This window comes from Tiliqua scincoides, chromosome 6 (assembly GCF_035046505.1).
Source record: "Tiliqua scincoides isolate rTilSci1 chromosome 6, rTilSci1.hap2, whole genome shotgun sequence".
Lineage (NCBI taxonomy): Eukaryota > Metazoa > Chordata > Lepidosauria > Squamata > Scincidae > Tiliqua > Tiliqua scincoides.
Genome location: NC_089826.1, coordinates 41,167,371 through 41,191,554, shown reverse-complemented (window position 1 = coordinate 41,191,554; position 24,184 = coordinate 41,167,371). Strand labels below are relative to the sequence as shown.

Genomic DNA, 24,184 nt, shown 5'->3' with positions numbered 1-24,184 from the left:
TGCCTGAACGGCCCCTCCTGACCAAGGAATTAAGTCAGATAGAAGTTAAAAGAGATGTTTCAGACCTAATAGACAAATTAAAGATCAATAACTCACTGGGCCCTGATGGCATCCACCCAAGAGTTATTAAGGAATTGAAGAATAAAGTTGCTGATTTCTTGACTAAAATATGCAACTTGTCCCTCAAAACAGCCATGGTGCCAGAGGATTGGAGGATAGCAAATGTCACGCCTATCTTTAAAAAGGGAAAGAAGGGGGACCCAGGAAACTATAGGCTGGTCGGCCTAACATCTATACCGGGTAAGATGGTGGAATGCCTCATCAAAGATAGGATCTCAAAACACATAGACGAACAAGCCTTGCTGAGGAAGAATCAGCATGGCTTTTGTAAGGGTAAGTCTTGCCTCACAAACCTTTTAGAATTCTTTGAAAAGGTCAACAGGCATGTGGATGTGGGAGTACCTGTGGACATTATATATCTGGACTTTCAGAAGGCGTTTGACATGGTCCCTCACCAAAGGCTACTAAAAAAACTCCACAGTCAGGGAATTAGAGGACAGGTCCTCTCCTGGATTGAGACCGGTTGAAGACCAGGAAACAGAGAGTGGGTGTTAATGGGCAATTTTCACAATGGAGAGAGGTGAAAAGCTGTGTGCCCCAAGGATCTGTTCTGGGACTGGTGCTCTTCAACCTCTTCATAAATGACCTGGAGACAGGATTGAGTGGTGAGGTGGCTAAGTTTGCAGACGACACCAAACTTTTCCGAGTGGTAAAGACCAGAAGTGATTGTGAGGAGCTCCAGAAGGATCTCTCCAAACTGGCAGAATGGGCAGCAAAATGGCAGAAGCCATGTAAGTGTAAGTGCCATGTAAGTAAGTGTAAAGTCATGCAAATTGGGGCAAAACAATCAAAACTTCACATATAGGCTAACGGGTTCTGAGCTGTCTGACAGATCAGGAGATCTTGGGGTGGTGGTGGACAAGTTCATGAAAGTCAATGTGCAGCTGCAGTGAAGAAAGCCAATTCTATGCTGGGGATCATTAGAAAGGGTATTGAGAACAAAACGGCTAATATTATAATGCCGTTGTTCAAATCTATGGTAAGGCCACACCTGGAGTATTGTGTCCAGTTCTGGTCGCTGCATCTCAAAAAGGATATACGTAGTAGAAACAGAAAAGGTGCAAAAGAGAGCTACTAAGATGATTACTGGGCTGGGGCACCTTCCTTATGAAGAAAGGCTATGGCGTTTGGGCCTCTTCAGCCTAGAAAAGAGACACCTGAGGGGGGACATGACTGAGACATACAAAATTATGCAGGGGGAGGAAAAGTGGATAGAGAGATGCTCTTTACACTCTCATATAACACCAGAACCACGGGACATCCACTAAAATTGTGTTGAGAGAGTTAGGACAGACAAAAGAAAATATTTCTTTACTCAGCATGTGGTTGGTCTGTGGAACTCCTTGCCACAGGATGTGGTGACGGCATCTGGCCTGGACGCCTTTAAAAGGGGATTGGACAAGTTTCTGGAGGAAAAATCCATTACGGGTTACAAGCCATGATGTGCACGTGCAACCTCCTGATTTTAGAAATGGGCTATGTCAGATATAGTCGGCCTTTTCAGCCTTTTCAGCCACACTAGACGCTGTTCCAGAACCACCTTTCAGAGCGCGATACCATAGTCTTTCGAGACTGAAGGTTGCCAACTACTATGTCAGATGCAAGGGAGGGCACCAGGATGCAGGTCTCTTGTTATCAGGTGTGCTCCCTGGGGCATTTGGTGGACCACTGTGAGATACAGGAAGCTGGACTAGATAGGCCTATGGCCTGATCCAGTGGGGCTGTTCTTATGTTCACTTAGCCACGAACTTTTCTGTGTGACTTTAGACTCTGTCTCTCAGCCTCACCTACCTTACAGGTTGATGTGAGGACACATGGAGGGGAGGAACTACAGACACTATCCATGAGCACCTTGGAGGAAAGGTGGTATAAATAAATGAGTAAGAGGCATGGGAAACTGATATGGAAAATTAGATGCATTCAGGCATGTTTTGTAGTTGCTTGTGTGTCCTTTCTTTTGTAATCTACCTATCCACATGAAGCCACATTCCTAAATGGATAAGCAGACAGAGTCACAGCACACCTCAACCATCTTCCTCACAGGGGTTATATGCAGACACGGAAGGAGATTTTTATTATGCTTTCCTCGCACCCAGCATCCACACACCCCATAATGACATCTCATATGGCGCACAGCTGCTGTGGGGTAGCTCAGAAGTGCCCCATGAGGAAGCCAGCTGGAGTCAAGTTAACCCTTCCCAGCAGCAGCAACAGATGAACCATCAAAGCTTTAGTGTTTTCCCTCACAGCACGTAGCAAGAGAGGAAAACAAGCTCGGGACATTCCTGGCCAAGAAACCTTCCTTAAAGGATGTGTGATGGCAGTCCTGTCCCTTACCTCCCACAACAGCTTTGCATCATGGAGGATTTCTTCCTCATGGGCACAAGATTGTCAGGGGAGGACTGACCACCTTAGAAAATAGTTGGGTTTGAATCAGTTCTAAGTGGAATAGGCTGAAGAGAGGTGAAAAAGATTGAGAGAAAGGGAGCTTAGCACGGGGCACAGACAGAGGAGGGAAGATGGGCAGTTATAGGGTTCTTTCATGGCCTGCAACAGGCATGTGTATACCCCAGTTTAAGGAAGAAAAATAACATTGACCAGGGCTGGACAATCTCCATAATTCCAGGAACCAAGTTTAGGAGCCGACTCACACATATGCACCATTTCTGCACTGGAATATTAAGCAGCTTTTAAAGTTCTTAGGGCTGGACAGAAACAACACCTAGAAATTTTCAGTTCCAACATTGCATGTAGTTCAAAGAGGTGGCAAAGGTTTTCACATACAATTGTTAATCATGCAAAGAACCCCCATGAGCAAATTCCTGGGAAGGTAGTGCCAAAAGGAAAGATAAGAAAAAATGAATCAGAAGCAGACAGTAATGTATGCTACACCAAAGTGCAGAGGGGGTGTTTCAGGCACCATATATTAATATTGCATTTTTGCTATTATAATGTAATGATTTATTGTTGGGATGGATGTGTGTACTGCTGATCTTGTTAGCCAACATCCTGTATTATTTTATTGAATTTCATACATTAAGTTGTTTTACCTATACTTTTCATTTATGATTTCTTTTGATGGAACTTAATTGTTCTAAGATACAATTTCATTATGGAGTATTACATTGTCATCACTGTGAGTTAAAACACCGACTTGAGGATTACAACATACACATTGAAAATGAACTGAACATCTCCAGCAACACCAAATGTCTGCAGGTAAACAGCTCTAACTACATGTTCCTTAGGCAACAACAGAAACAAACCTCTTCAAATTGGAGATTGTGAGTGGGAATCAAACATAATGCCCCTAAGAGCATTATGCAGTATTTGCCAGCCAGCATAGTACTACAGGACTCAATTTCCCCCCCCCCCTTGCATTTTGCAGAAGTACTTTAGTTTATGTTTCAGACAAGTATGCATCCATTTTGAACATATTAGTCAAGAATTTTATAACTTGTTGCCATAATATCATAAAATTTTGCTTTGCAGTTTGTAAAAGTGGAATGGGGAACAGAGAGGAAAAAGATGAGGCAAAGATGGTTGAAATTACTTGACTTAAGAGAGCCTCTAAGTGACCATCCTTTCCTTACCCACAGTTTTTTTTGGGGGGTATTAATCACTTGTCCATTTGAATGGGTAAGTTGGGCTTCCCTACACCTAACTAGGTTAGCTTCCTCACTTGAGTCAAGCTCCAAGCAACAATGAGGCATACCCAGTGAAGTTTGAATTTTTCTGCTTCAGCTTTTCCTAGAGTTTCTTTTTCCTGAACACAGAAAGCAAGGCAAGTCACAACTTGTGCATTCTACCTCCTTTGCAATACACGTCCTCCAACTTTGATTTAAAACACGTGCGGAACTTAGAATACACAAAGCTTCCTTATAGATCACAAGTGTGAGAAAAGTTATAAACAGAAGTGAAAACACTGAACTCAGTTATCTGATCACAGCAAATTCCTCTTCCTTCTTTCTCATGCACACTCAGCTGCTGCATTTTGGAAAGAGAATAGTCAAGTATGCACTCAATTTAAGGCATGCATTACGGTATTTCGGCATTAGAAAGGCTATACAAGTCTGGGTGTGTACACTTTCAGCAGACCTAATCATGTTATGAAAGTCTTCAGATATGTAGAATGTTATCTCTGGGCCCAAGTAGTAGCTGCATACCCCTTACAGAAGGACAAAACTTTGGCACATATATATATACACAGCACAGTTTGGAAGTGTCCAAATATCAGAAGTTTACTTACTATACAGAAATTTTACCAAAAAAATTATCAGCAAATAGATGTTTTCCCCAAGTTGTACACAAATTGATTTCCACCTAAAAAGTGCCATACACCCAAAACAGCACTAAGTTACTGCAGCTTGTACCAATAGTAAACACTGTCATGGTCCTTGACAGTTCATTTTAAAAATAAATAATGTACTCAAACTCTTGAGTGCTCATTTGAAAAATGGCCACACCAGAAGAATTCAGAGTCCTGAAGTATCCCCCAGGTTCAAGCCAGAAAAGATACTTAAGTTATGGAAAAGTCTATAGCATTCAAAGTAGAAGTGAAGAGCTGAACAGATTAAAAGCTTATGTTGATTAATCTAACAAAATGACTGCTGGAGTTACCCCTAGTTAATTGGCCAACACAGTCTTACAAATAACTTATTGCTACACATAGCAAAAGCCATTTCCCATTACTCTCACCTACAAGAGAATCCTCTAAGTCAGTGGTTCTCACACCTTTAGCACCAGGACCCACTTTCTAGAATGAGAATCTGTCAGGACCCACCGGAAGTGATGTCATTACCTGGGAAGTGACATCATGGGCAGAAGTGACAACATCAAGCAGGAAAAGTTTTAACAATCCTACCCACACTTACCCAGGAGTAAGGCCCATTGACTGTCATTGTTAAAAGCATATACATAGTAGCCTGTTAAAAGTACAGGTCTGTAACATTTCCCCAAATGCAGTCACATACCAGAGCAACATCAAGTCTAACATAGTAAAAATAAATTATTGAAATGAATTAGGACCCACCTGAAATTGGCTTGCGACCCACCTGATGGGTCCCAACCCACAGTTCGAGAAACACTGCTCTAAGTCTAAGAGTATGGCTGCTGTGACACACACACCTCATCTAAAAACAACCCTCCTTTCTTCAGAACTCTCATGTTTATACATATGCAAGTTTATGTCTAGGCACACTGCAAGATGCCGTTTTTGAACTTAACAGGGGACAGCATTTAAATACTGCAACACAGGTACATATGCTTTTATCAACCCATCCCAAACATGAGGCAAACTTCTGTGCTTGGTACCAAGCAGAGCTGCTTACAATCTCCAGCAGCAACTCCAGACAGAATACACAACAAAGTCTAGCCTCTACTCATAGAGGATGATGATAACAAGGAGTATTTGGGGGGGGGGGGGTTTTTTGCAGGATTCTCACTATTTGCACTTCTCCCCAGGCTTCCAAGCAACAATGAATTCCAGCGCACTCTAAGGATTCAGAGTGGACATGACCAATCACATCACCTGTAAACAATCATTTCCTCCCACCTTGACTGGAATGAGCTTAAGGGCACAATCCTAACCCACTTTCCAGCACCGACATAAGGGCAATGCAGCTCTAAGGTAAGGAAACAAACATTCCCTTGCTCCGAGGAGGGCTCAATGAGTGCCACCCAACTGCAGGATGCACCACATAACCTATTGGCACAGCTATGCCAGTGCTGAAAAGTGGATTAGGATTTGGGCCTTCCAGGCTTAGGAAGCTATACTATCTAACTTAGGGATGTCAAACATAAGGCCCATGGGCCAAATGTGAACCCAGGAAGCAATTTTTCCAGTCCCTGTTATAATTGGATCCTCCCAGCTTGATATCTCATATCTAAAAAATACAAACAAGATTTGCACATTTTCTCTTCTGTCATTTGCAGCTAATGAGTGCTATGAGTATGAAAACAAAGTGCTTATTTCTGGCCATCATCTGCTTAATGATGTCACTTTCTGCTTAATGATGTCATTTCCAGTCTTCACCACGCACCATGAATACTAACTTTGGCCCTCTCTTTGAAATGAGTTTGACATCCCTGACTTAAGCTATATTAAAACAGGCATGAAGAATACAAGTAAGAGGTTGTTTAAAGACATAACCCACTGCAGCCCTGAACCTTCAGTGTCTATGGACACCGAAGTAAGGCTGCCATGAAGATTATATTTAACATTTTGGTCAGATGTACAATCTTAATGATCAAGAATAAGGGAAAATACCAGTTTGCAGCAGAATCTGGCTGTTTACAATTACAGAGTGGGCACTATAATTTCACCTCCAGAACAATTTCTCAAATGTAACTGCAACTGATTCTCTCCCCCCCCCCATTCCCACTTACCCCAACACAAAGGTGTACATTTAGAGGTTGAGTTATTTGAAGATCACATTAAAGAAAACCCATTTAAAAAACAATGTCCCTTTGCTAGGCAATTTAAAAAAACAGCCTTGCTGACTTTTGTGATGTAAGACAGAGTCATTAGGCAGACAATCCAACAATCAGTCTCTTTCCAGGTACTTAGAAAGGCTTTACTCCAAGCCAGTGACCCCTCCCTTCACCCCCCCTTCAACCAGAGCACACTGCTGGGAAAGAATGAAAGGTGGCTATCTTTCTTTCATGTGCTCAGGGAGAAGGGAGGGGTCGCTTGCCTTGGAGTGAAGCTGTTCTAAATACCTGGAGAGAGAATGAGGCCACAATCCTAACCAATTTTCCAGCACTGACATAAGGGCAATGCAACTCCGAGGTAAGGGAACAAATATTGTCTTACCTTGAGGAGGCCTCTGTGACTGCCCCCCAACTGCAGGATGCAGCATGTGCCCAACTGGCACAGCTGTGCCAGTGCTGGAAGGTTGGTTAGGATTGTGCCCTGACTGATGGATTGTCAGCTGCCTTCTCTCACATTAACAAGGCTATTGTAAAACAACTTTTTTACCTTTAATTGAAAGAGCCCTTCTCATCGCATTGAGATAAAACCGAGGGTGAAAAATCCAATCTGTGGATAATTAGGTTACACCTGTATCCACTTATAAGTTAATTTTTTTAAGAGGCAGACAGCCCACCTGAAACACTGGGGGGGGGGGAAACAAAACAGAGGGCTAAACCAAGGTTTTAGTCTTCACTGTCACAAAGGAGAAAACACCATGTCTGTTTTGAGATACAGGTTTAGCTCAAGTGCACTCACATTTGCCAAATACTTTTTCATAGATGAAATGAGAAGTGTTAGGCAGACCTGAGCAAATCACCAAACAGATGATTTAGGTGCAATTGCCAATTTCATCCACTGGTTCATACCAAGTTCTAGCAGCAAAGTAATTGTGCAGTTGATTTAACAATCCAAAGTAAGGCAATGCTTTTATTGAGAACAACAAAAACAATGTAACAAAGTATCAAAAAATGTTGCTGTATTGGGACCATAAATATTACCCCAAGCTGGATTGTGAATTTTTCTTCTATTAAATAAGACAAATACTTATTTTAAAATAGTTTTAAGTTTCAATTATGTGTTGCATGGTTTGCTGTTTGGTTATTTATGGGAATATATTCAGAACATTTGCAAAGATTTGAGTTCTTTCCTAAATTCAGTCAATGCTTACTTTTAAACCATTGCTAGTGCATCCTCCCATTCCAATCTTTATTTATAGAAATTTAAGGGTACCTTTATTGGCTAAAATCCCAAAAACGATTAATATTTCCCAAATTTTGACCAATACCATTCTAGAACATTTTGCCCTGAAAACACTTTCACACTGTTTGTTGCACTGTATGGCTTGGGTTCCATAGCTGGACGAATGAACGTGTATTTTGGAAAGAACACTGAACAACAGCCTTGTTATTTCTTCTAAGCCCACAATTGTTTGAACTGGAAGCATGACTGGGAGTGTACTTACCAGAAATACTGAAAGAAGATCATTTCAAGAACACCAACATCCTTTCACAGTCCACCATTCAGTATGAAGCTCATTTTTTTTTTTGAAAGGCATACCATCCCAATTCCACTGAGTTTATGGGTTGCCAACGTTCCAGTAACTTCTATATTTAGTCTGATTTGTTAGTTTGATAAGTCCTCACTTATCTTGCTTGTTTAGCAGAACGGCTGGTTGGCCTGTAGTATCCAAAGTCTATCACACACACTCCGAGTATCAAAGTACACCACATACAATTTACTTTTGCTTATTGTTATTCAATACTCAGAGCAGGATCTGTGGCTCCTCTAGCACCGTGACTGCAAGGAAGTTTGTTTCATTCACACTCTAAATTAAATAGCAAAATGCTAGCCAGTAGACAAAGCTGCTTTCATTAGATTTGTTACATTTGTGTCCCATCCTTGCTCCAGGCTGCACTGCAACTACAACTACTCCAAGTTGAACAGATAGTGACAAGTCCAAGGCTGTTCCAGGAGCATCACAATGAAGCAGGGATTTGGGGCTGGATCCCCCAACATTCTAGCTCTTGGGGAAAGGGCCTAAAGCAAAGCAGCACTGAGAATTCAAAAGTCAAGTGCTTGAATACAGCAGCCTATATACTGTAGTGCAGCCATTTTCAACCACTGTGCCACAGCACACTGGTGTGCCACGAGTGGTCCACAGGTGTGCCACAGGAATTTGGGGGAAGGACATTTATTAGTAGGGTCTAAGGCAGATGTGAGCCCCTCAATGGCAGCATTGTGTGCCTTGCCAATTGTCAAAAACCTGATGGTGTGCGTGTGCCTTGACAATTTTAGTGTCTTGTCAGTGTGCTGTGAGATTTAAAAGGTTGAAAATAACTGCTTTAGTTTATTTTTTGTTTGTTGGAGGGTATATTTGCTAACACCAACATGTGCACACTTTTCTGCCCTTACTGGTCAACATCCATTGCTCATTTACCAATTCAATGTTGAGAATTACATAAACAAGTCTTTAGTGATAGGACAGACAATACAGTACTCAGTTTAAACATTACTTTTGAACATTCACCTCTGGTCTGTACACAATGGAAGAATATGGTGAAATGGTTCCCATACTTGCTTTCATAATATATTTAATTATGATGACTCAACTAACAAGCTCACAGGCTGACCCCCTCATATCATCCTGATGTATCATTTTGCATTTCAGTGCTGTAAATCAATTTGAGATCTACAGCAGGTTGGAAAGGCTAGTAATGATGCTCTCTGCAGTCTCCTGGGAGTTTGCATTATACACAGCTTACATTATTTATAAAGCCTAGATGATGCCTCCATTAGCCTTGCAGGATTACACACCAAGATACCACTTACACTCTACACTACTGCGTTGCCAGCACTGCTTAATTCAGGTTCACCTATTCCGTAGTCTGATCCTGCCTTCTGTTTACATATATTAAGCTGGAATCCAGTGAGAAATTCATTTAGAAATCATCATTGCCACTTACATCTGATGCCTTCATTCTGAGAACTAGAGTTCACAAGTCACTTAAAGCACTTCTGAGGCTCTCTCCAATGCTACATGCAGGTGTGAAAGACCAGTACAAGCACATTAAAAAAGGCCAGTTATGACCAAGCAGCAAGGTGGATTTACAGTCATGTGGCAACTGTGTTTATATAACCTGTGAACAGATGTGTTGCACCTGAAATGCATTTTCCATGGGACTTGCATACATTTGGAAAGGGATCTTCCCACACATTGTAGTCTTTTCTCAAAGGAGAAAAGAATAGGGAGAAGAGAAGAAACTTCAACAATTTCACATACTGGAAAAACTTTCTTCTCCCCCCCCCTTTCCTTGCAGCATAGTAAATCCTTTTTAGAACACACACACACAAACTGACGAGGGTGCGACCACCAACAGAACACTATTCCTCTTTTTGTGCTCCAGTAGGAGGATACAGTGGTGAGATCAACTAAAATATGTGTCTACTCACAAAGTAATACATTCAATGTAGGCAGTGTCTTCTCCCATTGTAACTTCAGCAGATGTTAAAATACTTAAAGCATAGCTTGTGAAGAGGAGAAATGTAGATTAACTGAAAGGGGGAGAGGGAAGCCAAGAATGAAAGAATTTTTACAGTTCTATTTCACTGAACTAAAAAATTGGATTAATTCAGAAATAAAGATTTCCCCCTATTAACACTGTCATCTAGAATCTACAGTAGTCTTTGCCTATCTAAACACTCCTCAGAACCATTTAAGTCATCACATCTTCAAGGGTATACACAAAAACCACAAGTAGAGGGACAATGCAGACTAGAACTGTATTTGATTACATTAGGGGTGGTGTAGGGGTCAGAATTAAAGCAAGGACAAATCACTACCCTTGTAACCTGATCTGGCCTTGAACTGAAGTGATCTTATCTGGGGAGGTGGCTAGGAAGCATTGTAAGGCTCTTTTAGCTTCTGAGAAAACATATCCTGAAGACCCAGTTATGCCAGGACAACAAAGTCCAAGCACTACTATTAGCAAGAAGGGTGAGCATTTCCGAAGGCTTTTAAAAAATTCTGCACTACAGGAATTATGCCAACAGAATTGCTTCTAAGACTTCAGCTCATAACTTGGGTCTGTTTTTCTAGGTGTCTCTTGCATCTAGAAACCAGTCTCTCCAATACATTTAAATGTAGCATATACGTGAAATAACAGACCATTTCACACAGTACATTACTTCCTCACTCCCCACCCACAAATGCTTAAAAGAGTGCATCTGCAAGTCAGTTTAAATTCAGATATCTCAACATGGATACAAACAAAGAAGCATGTATTTGAAAGAACTGGTGGATAGATTTGGCATCACTGTTGGAAGTCTTGCTTAAGTCAGGTTTTACATTTCTCATAGCTGTAACTGAAGTGTAAACTCTGAACGTACATTCCATTTAACTTAGCAACAGCCATCTGTTAGGATCCAGGAGCACTGGCATCCTAAACTTAAACTTAAGGTATCATCCAGGGTCCCATGCAGAATAACTGAACTGAAAAACTCCATTCTCCTTTCAGAGATAAGCCAAGCAGCTTGCTACTGAAATGGCAAAAAAATAGTGCACAAAATTATGGTCTGTGGAAGAGGACCTAATTTTTTTTAAAAGCTAAAATAAAAGATCAGTTGTTTCCTCACATGTGAAGGCACTCCTCAAATTAAAGCAGCCATTCATATTCATACACTGTGTGAAGAACTGCTAAACCAGCCCACACACAGCTTGATCAGCTACAAAAGGGGCAGAAATTGCAGTCCCTTGGCTTGTCACCATCCTCTGGTTTGTCACTGCTTCTTCCCACCAATTCCCAGAAAGGCTACTGAAATAAAAGCCAAATTATTTTGGGATGGATGAGGGGGAAAGAAAAAGACTTCCATCTCACTGATTCATCAACCAAATGGGTGGCTCAGGACCTCCAGTCAAAACATTTCCAAAGGGAAGCTCCAGCCATTTTCAACCACTGTGCGACGGCACACTGGTGTGCCGCGAATGGTCTGCGGGTGTGCTGCGGGAGCTTGGGGGAGCGTCATTTACTAGTAGGGCCATTGGGGGATGCAAGTACCCCCAGCAACAAGTTGTTGTGGCTTGTCAATTGTCCAAAAACTGATGGTGCACCTTGACTATTTTAGGACCTTGTCAGTGCGCCATGAGATGAAAATGGTTGAAAATCACTGCGCTCGGTGAATACAGGATGCACCAGGATCATCCAGGAAACATCCAAATCAAGAAGGGGCACCCAAGGAAGAGGCAGTCTTGTGCCCTCTGAGAACCCAATTCTATGCTTGTCTACTCAATTCTATGCTTGTCTAACTCCCATTCTAGTCAATGGGGGCTCACTCCCAGGAAAGTGTGGATAGGATTGTAGCCTGTGTGAGTTTCTTTCCCTTAACCACAGAAGTCACAGCCCAAGCCTAGGCATGTCTACTCAGAAGTAAGTCCCATTACAGTCAATGGGGCTTACTCCCAGGTAAATGTGGCTAGGATTGCAGCCTCAAGTCGCAGTGGCCTGGAGAGGGGGGGGGGAGAAAAGGGAGACGTAGCAAGTTTCTCTGCTTGGCTTGGAACACAAAAGAGGCCAGAGCGCCTGGAGGAAGGAGCTCCGCGCCGGGAAGCAGGGCGCTTGGTTTCATTTCATTCCTCGCCTTGAGATGGGGAGGGGGGGAAGGGGAGAGACACTCTCAGCCAGCGGCTCTCTTTCCCCCAGAGCCACAAAGGGCTCCATCCCCCCCAGAACTTTTTCCCAGCAGCAGTGCCACCCCACCCCACCCCAGCGGCTGCTCTGCCTTCACCTCCACTGCAGCCGCCATCATGATGGGAAGGGAAGCCTTTTCTCGGGTGCCATCAGACACGAGCCTCCAGTGCGCGTCTCCCCCTTGGCCAGAAGGCAGCCAGGCCAGGCCAGGCGGGGGGAGAGGAGCAGCAGCCACCAAGGGAAACATCCCGCACAAGAGAGCCGGGAGCGAGAGCGCAGCGCGAAGGGAAAGGGAACGATCTCCGCGCAGGAGGGAGAAGGAGCCGCCAAGCGAAGCGCTTACCGGCTGGAGCTGCCCGGGAGAAGGGGAGCTGCGGGCGCGGAAGGGGCTGCAGTCGCCGGGCTGAGCGGTGAGCTCCCTCCGGCTGCCACCCTCTGCACAGCCGCCACCGCAGCCGTACGCTCGCTCGCTCGCTCTGCCGCTGCGCCTGGATTGATCTGGTCTCGCTGGCGTCAGAGAGTCGGAGCCACCCAGCCTCCACTTACCCCACCGCTGCCAATACACAACATCCCCACACACGCGCGCGCTCTCCCTCTCTCGGCCCAAGTCCGGGCTCCTCTCCAAGCGCCGCCCCCTCCGCACAAGGAAGGCATTGCGGCTCTCGCTTCTCCTCGCGTCCTCCCCGAGGAGGACTCGCAGCCGCCGCTGCGGGGTTTGGAACGCGCTCAGAGAGCGGGGCGGGCTCTCCTGCCCGTTCCCAGCGGCTCTGACACGGGGCTGGGGAGCCAGCCACCGATCTGAAGACTGAGACCAGGAGTGTAAGCAGGGAGGTGTGATGGGTGGGGAGGCAGGTGAGGCAGAGCCTCCCCACCGGAGTCCTTCAAAAAGCATCACCGCCATGTGAGGCACCCAAGCACCCACAACCAGGTGAGGCCGAGCATCCCCACTAGAGTCCTTCAAGAAGTGCTGCTGCCCGTGTGAGGCACCCAGGTACTCCAGCCCATAGGCAGGTGAGGCAGAGCCTCCTCACTAGAGTCCTTCAAAAAGCTCTGCTGTGTGGGGCACCCACACACAGAGCATGTTCACCCCATGGAGAAGAGATGTGTGTGTGTCAGGGATGCACTCCGCGCATGGGTAGTGGGTGCTTGGGCGCCTCACATGTCAGTGGCACTTTTCAAAGGACCCCGGTGGGGAGGCTCTGCCTCACCTGCCTCTCCACTGCTGCATGTCCCTGGTTCTGAGGAGGCTTTCTAAGACTTTGATGGCTGGTGCATGTGGTCCACAGGTCTCAATCCTGAGCACACTTACGCAGGTACTGTATGAGAGAGAGATTTGATAAGAAAAAACAAACATTTAAAGGGCAGTGAATTACACAGTTACAAATGCAAATTTGCGTAACAAGTTCTGTTAGGGGTAGCCCAGTTTATATAGTATACACACAGACATAAATGGAGAGTTGTGGCACCAAAAAGACTTAACAGATTTACTGTGGCAGAAGTTTCATGGACTTTGGTTGCATGAGGTAATGCATCTGATGGGCTCCGATCCATGAAAGCTTATGCTACAGTAATTTTTTAGTTGTCTTGGTGCCACAAGACTCCCTTGTTCCTGTCTATGCATCTCTCACACACTGATGCATGTGCCTGTATTATTAAGGCTCTTTTTTCATATGCTGTTCCTAACTCTAGCAAGCTGTTGCGTTAAGAGTGTGTGTTATTTCAAAGGGTCTCATGCGTTACAGGTTTGGGACACCACTGTATGCGTGCTTGGTGTAGAACACGTGGACATCACAAAATGTGCACGCCTCTTTAAACAGCAAGGTGCTCAGTGTGTATTTGGACAACTTTCACACGCATGTGTGATAGCCACATATTACATTTTTGTCATGGTACAATAAAACACTGGCACAACTGCCACCACAGCATTGTAATGTGTGAACTTAATACAAGAAAAAGAGGACAACTATGAAACAGAGGATTCTGGATTATGTTTAAGCTTGTATATATGAAATAAGACTGTGACAGAATGAGTAACAGCAGGATTATTTTGTCATCACTGCCTTTAACAACCACATGGCGGTAAAAAATTAAACAAGTACTGCTTCTCCCAGCATCAAGATGCAGCATCAAGATACACTTGTTGGGTTTGTTGCCCCAAAGCTGCTAAAGGCATAGGGTCTTTGATAAAGAAGAAGATCCAATTGGAAGATTTATACTGTCCATAGGAAATGAACATGAAAATTAGCAGCATAAAGGCCTCAAAACGGAAAGTTGCACAACCATTGCAGGAATCTAAAATGAAACAATAGGCTGAAAACCCTGCACATTACATCAACCTCATAACCTTCGCTGCCCTAAATGTGATGTGCAGCAGGTGAAGCAAAGTTTAACACTCTTTCGGTATTTGCAGGAATCATTTGTTTGGTGAGAATATAATACCAAACAAATCTGTCATGTGCTTTAGAAGCCATATATAAGAACAATCCAACCGATGAAAGTTTTCAGATTGCCCAGATTCACAGATACAGTACATAAATCGTAACAATGATGAAGACTATTTAACCCCTGCTAATTGGGTAAGAGGCACTTTTTGAAGTGGGTGCTCCTTTTTTTAGCAGGGGGAGAGTAACTGGCCCACTTCACCCCAGCACTGTCTGTTCTAGTGGCTGTCTGCTGGTATTCATTTGCATCTTTTTAGATTGTGAGCCCTTTTGGGACAGGGAGCCATTTAGTTATTTGATTTTTCTCTGTAAACCGCTTTGTGAACTTTTAGTTGAAAAGCGGTATATAAATACTGTTGTTAATAATAATAATATTTATAAACCACTTTTCCGCAAGAGTAGTTCAAAGTGGTTTACATAGCAATCATCATCATCATAGGTATGTGCAAGTTCTTGGTTTTAAAGGCAGGCTGCCTCTGATTGCCAGATGCAGGGGAGGCCATCGGGACACAGATTGTGTCTGTTGTCTTGTGTGCTCCCTGGGGCATTTGGTGGGCCACTGTGAGATACAGGAAGCTGGATTAGATGGGCCTTTGGCCTGATCCAGTGGGGCTCTTATGTTCTTATCATGATCAGTTCCCTGTTCAATGTTTCCCAAAGGGCTCCCAGGCTAAAAAGAGATGCAGAAGAGACACTGATTAACAGCTATTGGAAAAGACAAAATGCAGGGATGAAGAGGGATAGTTGTTCTCTTCCCTGCTAAATATAAGAGGGCACCACTTTAAATGGTGCCTCTTTGCCTAGTTAGCAGGGAGACCAATGCCAAATGCTTGTCTCCTGACAATGACCTTCTAGGTCAGGGGTGCCCAAACCCCGGCCCTGGGGCCACTTGTGGCCCTCGAGGACTCCCAATCTGGCCCACTGGGAGCCCCTAGTTCCAATGCGCTCTGGCCCTCTGGAGACTTGCTGGAGCCCATGCTGGCCCAACGCAACTGCTCTCAGCATGAGACCAACTGTTCGACCTCTCATGTGAGCTGTGGGATGAGGGCTCCCTCCACTGCTTGTTGTTTCATGTCTGTGATTCAGCAGTGGCAGCAAAGGAAAGGCCGGCCTTGCTTTGTGCAAGGTCTTTTATAGGTCATGAGCTATTGCAAGATCTTCATTCGTTCAGATAAGTTCCATCTCAAATGTATTCATTTATGTATATTTATTCAAATTTGAAATGTAAATTAACTCTTTTTTTCCTCAGCCCTGACACAGTGTCAGAGAGATGATGTGGCCCTCCTGCCAAAAAGTTTAGACACCCCTGTTCTAGGGCATGTGTTAAAATTGTGTGAAATCTTGGACCTCCGAAGGCCCAATTCACCATGAGAACTTTTTACAAAACGTGTTGCAAGGCCAAAGGCAGGCATTTGAAAGCAGAGATCTATCTGCACTAGCAGCCGACTGACTTATTTGTTTACGATATTGATCTGAATCCTCTGCTCTACATGGGTGATCTGGCACTTTATAGTAAGTTGTGATGAAAGTTGTCCTCAGCTGAGAAGTGCTTTACAGATCTTATCTCTTTTATTATTGGTACAGCCCTCCCTGGTTCAGGACAACTAAGCCAAGATTCATTGTCCAAGGACAAACAACTGAAAGAGCCAGCAAACCACAGCATCAGACCCAAACTAGGGAAACCTGGATTCAAATTGCATTCAGCAATTTAAAGGTTTAATTTAATTTAATTTGAAGGTTAACTAACAATACAATCCTAGTATATGCAGTTTTATGGGAGCAAGCCCCCTTGAATTCAGTTGGACTTACTTCTGAGTAAACATGCATTGGATTGCCCTTTAGTGCTGCAGTCCTATATGCACTTATCCACTGAATACAATGAAACCAACTTCCAATGGGATAAGGGCATAGGATTACACTGCAGGTAACCCTGGGCCAGTCACTTTCAAAATTAATCGACCCCATAGAGCTGTTAGGAGGATAACATAGGAGGAGAGGAAAGAGCCACATATGCTGATCTGAGCTTCATGTGAATTTAAACAAAGAGGGATTGGAACCTAAGGCTTCCCTGGTTAAACCCAGCATGCTATCTACTACTGTTTCCAAACATTCAGTTGCACAATCCCCACCAACATAAGTCTGAAAGCAAAGACAGAGGAGAAAGAGGACAGAAACACAACTGTACTTACACATCCCAAGGGTCAGTCTGTTGTTTGGAAATAGCCCAACACATGTGAGATCTAGATGTGCTTCTGAAATAGTAGCGCTGGAAGGGACCACTGGAGGTAAATACACTGGAAATGGGATAACTGTCTGAAAACCACATTACCAAGGTCCACTTTAAGTGGTGGAGTATCCTCGAGAGGAAGCAATAGCCCACCAGCACTCTTGTCTTTTGCAGTGACCAGTCAAATATCTGTGGCAGGAGATAGTAAAGACAGCAAGTCCTACTTACTTACAATTTGAAAATCATGCTGCTTCTGAACACAGAAGTTCAACTTGGATAAGTAATATGACACAGGCCTAACCCTGCTTTGAGATAACAAGACCTCATCTGAGTTAAGGCTGTAGGTAGGGCTGATATGATGGAATGCTCCTCCATATTATCTATCCCACTACTACTTAGAAAACTAGCATATCAGGGAAGAATCTTGGTTAGATCCTGCTAGCTAGCTTTGTAGTATATAGAATTCTTGTTTTGCTGGCAAAACATGCCATCATGCCACCCTCATCTGCATCCTGAAGTGATACAGCTCTGACACAGGTGTACCATCTCAGTGAAAATGAGGCCATAATCTGGACCATTCCATATAGATTATATACCTTTTGGTTACCTTTAGCCACCCTGTCATACTGACAAGGGTGGTTAAGGAGTGGGAAATGAGATTTTCCTCTACCATCCTCTTGGCATATCAAGTATATAAATAGGTTAGAGGGCCAAATCTCTCACCCAAGAAATTCTCAGAGATCACATCTATATTTTTCTTTCCAGGAAAAATGTCAGTGTTACCAAAATTCAACACCATAGCATGCATTGTACCTCAGCTAGGCATTTGTCGAAGAAGGAAAAGAAAATGAAATTGTTGCTGTAGCTCTGGCCATTTAAACCTTCCGAACAGAATGTGATGCAAAATACATAGACGTTTATCCCTTTGTTCTATGAATGATGCAAATTTCCTCATCCTGAAGATGGATCAATTTGGATGAGAAATATGTCCGGTTTGTAGTGGGCCATGTTAGCCCTTATAATGGCTTTGGGCCTTATGTGGGATGCCCCTCTCAGTGCATTCTTATGATGAAAGCAGGATTTGTGATTATGAAAGTGCAAAAATATGATCTTGTGCATGTGGCATCAGACTGTGATGGGGCTTTTGAAAGGACAGCAAAAGAGAAGGCTGAACCAAGCCACTTGTTGCTTTTTTTTCTTCCTCTTGGTAAGGGGAGATACTGGGACTTATCCTGAAAGCCATTTTCTCTACCAGGAGAGTTATGTAGCAATGAGGGAACTCTGCACATGCTCAGACACTCCATTATTATTTCATATGTTCCAAGCCGAAAGCCTCATATTGCTCAGTAAACTGGTTTGGGAGTTAAATTCTGGTGAAGCCTAATTAAGCTTAAGATTAAACTCAGATCAAGCTCAGATTAAGCTAAAGGGAACATGGAGAAGGAAAATGAAGGGGTGGGCAGTGGAGAAACAGAAGCAACAACAACGCACTGCCCAGCTCCTGGGCACCTGAAGGGTTAATCAACCCCAGCAACTATTGACCACTTGGAATTTTAATACTGCAATTCTAGCTCTGTCTCTCTTTTGCTTTTTGCATTTGATATTTGTTGCTGCTGATGGTTTTAACCATATTTTTACTGTATGCTGCTCTGAGAGTTTTGGCTGAAGAGCAGCTAACAAAGAAACAAATGTACCAATGTCCTAGTTGGCAGATCTGTCTATCTTGACATGAGGCTCCAGTCTGCAGGAGAAATCCAAGAACTTGTGATTATGAACACTCTGTGCTATTAGTTGTTCTAATGACCTTTCTCCCCCCAAAAACCCCACAATTGGGGAATAATATTTGGTAAAATGAAGAATTCTGTCCCAGCAGACACACCATTCTTCACTGTGTGTTTGTGGATGGAGAGCAGATCATAATTTACTTACATGATTGTGCATATATGGAAACAGGAGATGGTAGCCGCAGGGTTTTCTAGATGGATCAATCTAGAATTACGAGTGATCTATAAGTGCCTCAAAAATTTGAGAAAAGGCTTTTCTGATACATCACAGCAGAACTGAGGCTACCACAGATGCAAAAAAGAGAAACAATTTCATGTTGTCAACACCAAGAAGTTTCAGATCAGATGAAGAAAAAGAAACAAATTGCTTCTACTTGAGGCCTCTTTCTTGTGCTTTGCACTCACAATGGCCTTCCTCCCCCTCTTCATCATTTCTTCTTTACAAAAAGGAACACATTAATGCTTTCTAGTGATGCCAAGTTCATCATAAACTTCTCATATTGTGATGATATTGTCTTAATTCAGCATGCTATTCTTCCAGTTGGCAGTGGAAGACTACCAGATAAGTCCAAAAGATACTGAACAGTGAAGATATCTGGGCTGCTTTATAAACAGGGCTGATGATGGATTCATCTTCCAGAGTATGCCCCAAAAGGCACAAACACAGCGCTGGAATTACTGGCGTTATTTCCCATGCACTTACCACAATGATGGTTCTTATTATTTTAACTGAGTTTTGTTCTCCATTTTCTAAGCTGTATGTGGGCTTCCTCGCTCTTGTAATAACACATGTCATTTACTGAGTGGTTCGTGGTGGTAGTGCTAAAAAAAGTCATTATCTGAGCAACATTTTGTTGAAAAGACTATTTTGGTAACCCCTGCCTGAAATCCTAAAGAGTCACTGCAGACAATACTGAGCTGGGTGGACATAAGAGCCCCCCTGGATCACGCCAAAGGCCCATCTAGTCCAGCTTCCTGTATTTCACAGTGGCCCACCAGATGCTTCAGGGAGCACACAAGACAACAAGAGACCTGCATGCTGGTGCACTCCATTACATCTGGCATTCCAAGGCAGCCTACTACTAAAACTAAGAGGTTGCACATAATTAATCACAGCTTATGATGACAGGGAGAGTAATAGTCCAACAGAACTTGTGGTGTGGGCTATGCCACCCCACGGGTTTACCTCAGCTGGCTCCTATTTCCTCCTAGTCCTGGGTTCCTTTATGCAGATGATCACAATTTGGACTCTAGGAAGAGATAACCAGGATATCTTAGGGCCCAGCACACCTGATGCTGCAGAAGAAGACTGGGGACTTGAGCACTGGGATCCTCCCAGCCCTGGGAAGGCACCACCCCTGTGTTTTAGCCAGTGCTAGATTTAGACTTGGTGATGCCCTAAGCTAGTGGTTCCCATACTGTGAGCTGTGGCAACCTGGGGAGGTGTGGAAACCAGCCAGGGATGTCATGGAATCCTTGCAAAAACCCACCACTCTATACAGCATTTAGCAGTGATTTTCAACCTTTTTCATCTCATGGCACACTTGAGAAGGCACTAAAAGTGTCAAGGCACACCATCAATTTTTTGACAATTGACAAGGCAATTGCAGTTGCATTGACACTGCAGGTTTTGCAATCACTAAACCAGAAGTGGGTAGCAATTTTTTTAAAACATTCTTCAAGCCAAGGGGAGCCCTGTAGAGTGTTCTGCAGGTCTCCCCACATCCCCGGACCTTGGCAGCAAATAAGTAAAGTGAAAAAAATCCCCCCTTCCTCCACAGTGGCGTGATCCAGTTACTGCTTTCTCCCTGCTCCCACCCCTTAAAGGGAAAAGGGCAGGGGTTCTCAGGTTGGTCACACTGAGAACCCCTGTCCTAAAGCAAAGGGGATCTGCACCCTATTTCATCCTTTAACATAGATGTTTTCCCTTACAAGGAATGGAGCACACAGAATCATCAGAGAAATGAAAACATTCAAATATTATTAAATTCATTTCACTATTCTAAGTTAGATAATACTTCTGCAGTAATGGTATAGCTAAATGCCAAAAAAAGTATTTGCTTGGCTTGAACACTCATTTATCTCTGCTACTGAGAGTCTGATGGGAGTCAGACCAAAATTCATTACAGTACTTGGGTAAGATTAATGTACCCATCCATAGCAGCCAAGCCCCTGATTAAAGGTTATAAATTAAAAGTTTGGGGAGTGAGACAATATAAGGTCAGGCTTGCTTGTTATCTTCCTGATTGCCTGTCATCACAATTTCAATTGAACTTAAAGAATTCAGTCCAGCAATCATGCGACTAGAGATCTATGACAGTACAAATGCGCTTTCTTTTACCATATCCCTCCAATATACTAAAGCTGCCCTTTCCCAATGTGGATGTAATTGCAGCACAACAAAAAGTGTTGCTACCAGATCCCCTGGTGTCCCTTCATACTTTTGCCCATCCTGAGCCTTGATGAGATTGCAGAATGCTCAAGCTAGGAGTCCTTGAACCTGATGAAAATACATGATTTCCTTCTAACCATTCCACTCAAGATATTTACATAACTGGATTGACATGATTTTGTTTGTATCTTGGAAGACACCCTTAGCATGAGTCTGCTTTGACATAGTAATTACACTTTCCAATTTCTTACTAGCTTTGCCCCAGTTACATCTCGTTAAAAACTGCAGAGTGGTATATTAAAATGTATTTCAACATAGCGGCAGCGCAAAATTAAAGTTCTTCTCCTTTACTAGTCACTTGGCAGTTTCAAACTCCTTTGTCTGGCTGGAAACTTTAAAAGACCAGTTCACACATGCACACGGCAGCTTTTATTTCTCTTCCTCTCAGAACAATCCCTTCCAAGCATCTCTGTGCGCGTGATCTCATCTAGAAGTGGCATTATGAACCAGACTGCACACAGAGATCACTTGCAACTGCCAACGGCAATTCCCGGGATTGCAGCAGCTGAAAAGAGTGCAGCTGTGATACCAGAAATTGTGGCTGGTGCCAGTTCCCATGGGCAACCTAGTTCAAATTAACACCTTCCACACAATCCTGTATCTGGGATTACGGGAAGGATCATGTGAAGAAGAGAAAATGTTCACTTATGTGATGCAGCATGATTTGAACGGGCCATAGATCAATGACAGCATGTGCTCTGCATGCAGAAGGCTCCAGGTTCAATCCCTAGTAATGGTGAGAAGGACCTCTGGATGAAACTCTAGAGCAGGGGTGTCAAACATAAGGCCCGGGGCTAGATGCGGCCCGCGGAAGCTTTTTATCTGGCCCTCAGGCTCTCAGCTGCTGAGTAGTGCTGAGGTGTTACTGCTGAAAGGGCAGCCCACATGAAAATTGGGCTCTCCAATAACTTGAAGTATGATCAAGGTTTGCATATTTTCTCTTCTGTCATTTGCAGCTAATGAGTTCCTAAGTGAGATTGTGTTTATTTTTGGTTATGACATCACTTCCTGCCTAATGACATCACACCCAGCCCTTACCCATCATGAATGCTATTTGGCCCTTGGTATGAAATGAGTTTGACACCCCTGCTCTAGAGAGAGATTGCCAGTCAGTGCAGACAATATTGAGCTATGGCCTGACTCAGGGCCCAATCCTATCCAATTTTCCAGCACCGATGCAGCTGCAATGAAGCCCAGAGGTAAAGAAACAAATGGTCACTTACCTTGTGGAGGTCTCCACCTCCACCACCACCACCAGAATGCAGCACACACCCTGTTGGCCTGGCTGCATCTGTGCTGGAAAGAAAGGATTGGGTGCTCAGTATAGGACAGCTTCATGTGGGTTCAAAGGACATGGTGCAGAAAAGCCTACCAACAGCATTGACAACCTCTGGAATCCTTCATATATCCAGCATATAACTCTCATGAATATATATTCCCATTGCCTTACTATCTTGAAGAGAAATACTTAATTCATGTAGAAAACAGGGCTAGCTTAAGACTACCTTGCACCTTAGACTGCATGCCAACTGCTGCTCCCCTTACACCTGCTCCTTCTACTTCCTGGACTGGAAAAGGAAGAGGGGTGAAGTAGAAAAGGAAGTGTGGAGGAGAGGAATGTGATGGACTAGAGCATCACAGTATCCCAACCAGGGAACAGAAGGAGGAGAAGGAGCAGTGGAGGCAAGAGGGTGGATGAGGGTGTGTGCCCTGCCAATGTGCTGCCTGAGGCAACTGCCTCAGTGAATTCATGAGTGGGCTGGCCCTAGTGGAAAAGCTCCAGTGGAATGCTTCACTTGGGAACTAAGTACCCAATCCTATCCAACTTTCCAGTGCTGATACAACTCTGCCAACAGGACATGCACTGCATCCTGCAGTGGGGATGCAGTCACAGAGGTCTCCTTAAGGTAAGAGCACATTTGTTCCCTTATCTCAGGGCTGCATTGCAGCTGCATCAGTGCTGGAAAGTTGGCTAGGATAGGGCCTTAAAGCTACAGTCCTATGCATGCTTATTTGAGAGTAACTTCTCTGGAACCAAGAGGAACTTTCTTCTGAGTAAACATAGACAGGATCACACTGTACATGGTTATTCACCACAGAAACACTTTACAAAGTTCACAGTGGAAAAAACAAGGAAATGAGCAGACCTCTGAGTGGGATTCTAGAAATAAGCTGGTAATAAGACTGTTGCTACATCTGTCATCCAGGTATAATGTAATTACTTCCTAAAACTTTGTAATTGCCTTCTAGGAAACACAGTAAAACTTGGATTATATTGTGGCCACAATCCAAAATTCTACCAAACCCTGGGTATGCACCTGAAGTTCAGTGGACAGATGGGATGTTCTGTTCTCTTCAGTGTCAGGAAGTGTTTGGTGCCCATTGCATACACTCAGAACGTTCCCTGACTCATGATAAAACTGGTAGCATCCTTGTGTGAGTGGTGTTCCCAGTGTGCATCAAAGTCATTGGATAATTATCTAGATCAGGGGTGTCAAACATAAGGGGGGGGGCAGATGCTGAAAAAAGTGGAAGCTTTTTATTCAGCCCTCAGGCTCTCAGCTGCTGAGGTGCCACTGCTGCAAGGCCAGCCCACATAAAAATTGGGCAGTCCCGTATCTTGAAATCTGATAAAGATTTCTGTATTTTCTCTTCTGTCATTTGCTGCTAATGAGTTCCTAAGTGAGAAAAAGTGCTTATTTTTGGTCATGACCTGTTTAATGACATCATTTCCTGCATAATATCACTTCTGGCCCGCAGCTGGCATCATGAATGCTTTTCAGCCCTCTTATGAAATGAGTTTGACACCCCTGATCTAGATAATGGCATCTCTCAATACAGGGATAGCATATACTTAAAAAAAAATCCATTCTTCGATTCCATCCATCCATCACATCCTAGCATGACTGTAAAATATTATGCAATGCAGTGTGTGTAGGCTTGGTTCCTTTTAAGTAGTTTTGCATTAGTTTGTTGATTTAATATATTTATATCCTATTTCTAA

At 43.6% G+C, this 24,184-nt stretch overlaps 1 protein-coding gene across 2 annotated transcripts in view; it reads right to left on the bottom strand.

Moving 5' to 3' along the window:
* The window catches only part of SMAD1 (SMAD family member 1), a 44,298-nt gene extending 31,434 nt beyond the window's left edge, over nucleotides 1-12,864 (bottom strand). Inside the window, exon 1 of one of the 2 annotated variants that reach the window (XM_066631677.1) lies at nucleotides 12,620-12,864. The gene's annotated coding sequence lies outside the window, so the exon portion shown is untranslated. Of the gene's footprint in view, nucleotides 1-12,373; nucleotides 12,459-12,619 lie in introns of those variants that run through there. The other variant, XM_066631678.1, reaches the window with a different exon arrangement.
* Nucleotides 12,865-24,184: the final 11,320 nt, after the last annotated feature.